Genomic DNA, 5,080 nt, shown 5'->3' with positions numbered 1-5,080 from the left:
GTCATGACTTGAACATCTCCAATATTACATAGATAAAATATAAATGAGCTACAACAGCAGAAGACCACTCCCGTTCATGTAATAGCATCCCTTTCTGTTTCAAAGTTCAGTTTTATGTTCAGAGATGCTCTTCTTCATACCTTTGTTGTAACGAATAATTTTTAAATTACTGTTGCTCTCCTATCAGCTTTAAGCAGTCTGGTCTTTCTCCTCTGACCTCTGGCATCAACAACCCATTTTTGCCCAGAGAACTGCGGTTCACCGGGTGTTTTCTCTTTTTCCAACTGTTCTCTGGAAGCCCTTCAGATGGTTGTGCAGGAAAATCCCAGTAGTTTACTCAGACCTTGGTCCTTGGTCTGGCACCAACAACCATGCTACAAGTAATTTAAGTCACGTTTCTTCCCCATTTCGTCGCTTGGCTTCAGCAGGTCATCTTCAATATTTAGATTCTGTCATTTGATTGGCTGATTAGCAGTTGATATTTGCATAAATGAGCAGCTGTACACAACGAAGTGGGGGGTGAGTGTAGCTGAATAACAAAGATGATACTACTGTGGTTTCCGATCCATTATGAAGTTAGTTCATTGATTTAAAAGTTGTCTCACTCACTTCAGACCAACAACAGTTAGAGAGGATAAGATAAAGCGCAACGCAGCATATTTTAAATGTCTAAATATTGCTATCTGGTATTTTCCCCCCGTCACATAGGCACTAGCTCTGTGTTTTGGTTTTTGTGCTGGGCTTTGTTTTGCAGGTGTAATTAGCTACACAAGCTGCATCTGGGGCGACGGAGCTGGGCTATAAAAGCTCCCTCCTTCCTGCAGGCTCTCGCTCTCGGACTCCCACATCAGCTCCCAGATTTGACTAACTCAGCTTCAGCCTGCTTTCTTAGGTTTCCCTTAGAGTATGCGAAAAAGGTATTTGCACACATCCCTGTGTCCAACACTGATCTGATGAGAAACCCAAGTTCTCTTCAAGGTTCTCTTCCAAGCCACCACCTCATCTTGTCTCCTGTTCCTTATCACAGTCTGTGCCAGGCCGAGATACATTTAACATTTAAAAATACTAGGTAGTGGTCTGACAGATTGATACAAATGGCTTCGTTCCATTTCCATTTGAACTTAAGTCATTTAATGAACCCACTGAATTTGTTATCTCTTCCAAAATACAGTGATTCAGTAAAATTATTGGACATTATATTTTGTTGTCATATTTGTGAGCAAAACAGTGCCAGTGTCGACCTATGGACTTTGGAGTTTGTGTATTTTATCTATTAGGCACAATATTATGTAATGTGTTTGATCTGACCATTGTATTTTCTGTATTATCTCAAATTTCACAGCTTTTGCTACATTTATACTAAACTAAAGTAATTAAATAATAGAAAAACAATTAAATGACAGAATAGTGACGCATAATGACCTACGTGAAAATTTTCTTGCAATTTCACACATTTGTTTATCACAGTTTAAGCCCAAAGAGTCATGCCGACATATTTTTTTTCATTTAATACAGCAGCATTTGTTTATAATGTAGAAAAACTAAGACCTGTGGCTGAAAGTTCACTTCTCTTTCTTATTTGAAGATATGTCGGAATTAAATGTGTACTTAAGCTTTACACTGACAGAAAGGGGAGTTTCACTGGTTGAGCATTGATGTAACAGCTGTGATATGATGCTATATAAATAAAATTGAATCTAATTGGTCCAACTTGACATCAAGGTGGGTCTTATGTGGCCCACAATGTCAAATGAGTTTGACATCCCTGCCTTAGGATATTTAAGGACTGCACTGTAGATAAGAGACATTAAAAATGTTTTTTCAATTAAAAACATTAAAAAATAAAAATAAAGCACATGTTTCTATGATTTGGTGTCTTTGAATATTTGACTTTAACCAGCGTGCAGGCCTCTTATACCACCACGAAGTCCATTCTAATCATGTATGTTGGAGGCTGCTACCATGTTGCATTTCTTTTTAAAGACTCAATTAAGGACGATGAGGAAAGCTTAAGTACATTTTTCCTCTCACCTGCAACGATTGGCTGAGTAAAGTAAGTAAGTAAGTAAAATTTTATTTATATAGCACATTTCTAGATAGAAATCACAAAGTGCTTTACAAGATATAACAGATTAAAAAGACATAATACAAACAAAGTTAGCAAAAAGCAATTTTAAAAAGGTGTGTTTTTAACTGTTTTTTAAAAGTAATCAATGAATCAGCAGATCGTAAGTCCAGAGGAAGGGAATTCCACAGTCTGGCGGCCACAGTAGCAAAAGCTCTATCACCCCTAGTTTTCAGTCTCGTATTCTGGATGACAAGTAGGCCCTGACTACTCGACCTCAGAGACCTACTAGGGGCATAGGGCTGTAAGAGTTCAATAATATATGGTGGTGCCTGTTGTTGAAGAGCCTTAAAAGTTAGAACCAGAATCTTAAAATGGACTCTAAATTCGACGGGAAGCCAATGTAACTGCATAAGCAACGGTGTTATATGTGAATATTTAGAAGCTTTCGTCAAAAGTCTTGCTGCAGCATTCTGAACGATCTGCAGACGCTCCAAAGAACCTTTGTTTAGACAAGTAAACAGGGAATTGCAATAGTCCAATCGTGAAGAGATAAAAGCATGAATAACAATCTCCAGTTCGGTATAGGATATTATAGAGCTCAATTTAGAAATATTTCTTAGATGATAAAAGCAAGACCGAACAAGAGATTTAACATGACTATCTAACGTAAGAGCAGGATCAAGGATAATCCCTAAGTTCCTGACAGATGGTTTTACAAACGTTGAAAGAGGACCAAGAGCATTCATTATACTGGGTATATGTCTATCTGGGGCACATAAGAGAACTTAGGTTTTATTTTCGTTTAGTTGGAGGAAGTTTTCAGCCAACCAGCCTTTAATGGCTTCCAAGCACACATTTAAGAGCTGCAGCTTAGAAGCCTCTTCAGGTTTAAAAGATATATAGAGTTGGATATCGTCCGCATAACAATGGTAACAAATATCCTCAAAAGGGCTCAAAATGTGCTGGAGAGGGAGTAGGTAAACTAGGAACAGTAGTGGCCCTAGCACAGAGCCTTGTGGCACACCGAAAGACAGGGACGCAGGAGATGATCTATACTTAGAAACTGCTACAGAAGAAAATCGTTCAGAGAGATACGAGGAGAACCATTTCAATGCAGTCCCAGAGACACCGACCCAGTATTTCAGCCTGTTAAGTAAAATATAGTGGTCAACAGTATCAAAGGCCGACGTAAGATCCAACATTAAGAGAACAGAACATTTACCTGCATCACTTTGTAACAAAATGTCATTAGAAACTCTAAGAAGGGCTGTTTCAGTGGAATGAACTTTGCGAAAGCCAGATTGAAATTTGTCGAAAATACTGTATTTATCCAAAACTGCTGTAAGCTGCTTAGCCACAATCTTCTCTAGAATCTTCGCAATTAACGGGATTTTTGAAATCGGTCTATAATTGCTAGTAAGAGATGGGTCCAGCATAGGCTGCTGTTTGATGACATCATGTATAAAGGAGTAGGCTGCACTGGTTGCTAGCACAGCATAATTCAGGGCACCCTCAGCTTTGTGTGCTCAGTCTGTAGCACAGCATTCAGAAATAATGGCAGCTAGTCCATCCAGCTTCTCACTGTCTCCAGTGATTATTACTGCAGCTATTGGATGACATATAGCTGTCACTGTGATTATGGCTCCAGTCATTGCTGTGCTTTGGCTGTTACAATTTTGGCTGTGACACAGGAGTTAATGGGTGTGTGCATATGCAGTGATGGTTGGGTTGGGTGAGTGTTTGATTGAAACTGCTGTGTGCGCGCTCTTCTGCTGTGTATTGCTAACACGCCTGTCACAGAAGCGCTGTAGGTTCAGATAGCAGTACAGGTAGGCATGCATACAACAGCATAGATTACACCATAGAACTACAAGAAACAACAGCCAGGAAGAACTGCTGTGCTCTCATGCAGCAGCTTTTACAATGAGAAATAAATGCCACATCATCTCACCACATAACTTGTAATGCATAAGCTGTTCATGTGGAACAGAAGCACAGTAAAAGTCTATTGCCAGTCATGATTCCTAAAGGTCAACTATTCATTTTTTCCCCCACTTTCTGCCATGTATGTATATGGTTATAATAGTAGCAGTTCATATGAAACGTGGCTAAAGTTTCAAATAATGAGCTCAGCCTTTGTACATGAGCCAAAAAGCTCAGGCTTCACACTGCTTTAAACACTTTTTTTTAAATCCTGGATTTTTATCTTGTATAATCATCATGTTAGCTCATTGATCTGCCAAGGGCGCCTAACATTAGATGTGCTAGTAGCAGCAGAATTATTTATTTCCTTGCATGTTGGCACCACACGCCTGTCTGGAATGGGGTTAAGCATCACTCCATCAGTGACTGGATTGGACTACAACCACTATACGGGTATTCATTTTCTACATCAGTGTAGTGCAGCACCACCAGCAATGCTGATCCACATGGCTGCCCTCTATGTTGCTTGTTTATGTCTTCCTGTCACAAGTAGAGAGGAAGTGAGATGTTGGAGCTGGGAAAAGGCACTATAGGTCCCCTTTAAGTGGCTTTGTAATTACAGGGATTGGCTTCCAAAATATTTGTCCTTGCATCATCAGTATCCTCTAAAATGAGTGTAAAGGTGAATCCACCCACCCCAGTAGAGTAGATCAATGTGAAAACAACTTTCTAGGTTTAGATAACAGGAAGCACTTGAGAACATGTACCAGACTCACTTTGCTTCATTAATCCTTCTGTAAGCTGTTCAAATCCGTGCTTCTCACTAGATGGCAGCATGGGATGTATTTGGGGAACCGTGTGTTTTTTATCTGCAGTCGCTGAGGAAAAAGGGGGAGGAAAAAAGAAACAACATTAGTTTTTTAAAGTGGCCTTGAACTGAGCTCTGTGGTGATGGTGTAATTAGTTCTCAGGGGAATGAAAACTGCTCTCTAAATGTCGGCTGGTTCTCCCTTTTCTGTCTGTCTTTTTACTCTCTTTCCCATGTGCCTCTGTCATTCTTTCCTCCATGTCTATACCCAGTACTTTTTC

Source organism: Oreochromis niloticus, linkage group LG19, assembly GCF_001858045.2.
Source record: "Oreochromis niloticus isolate F11D_XX linkage group LG19, O_niloticus_UMD_NMBU, whole genome shotgun sequence".
Lineage (NCBI taxonomy): Eukaryota > Metazoa > Chordata > Actinopteri > Cichliformes > Cichlidae > Oreochromis > Oreochromis niloticus.
The sequence above is the reverse complement of the archived record's forward strand: the minus strand, read 5'-3'. Positions refer to the sequence as shown.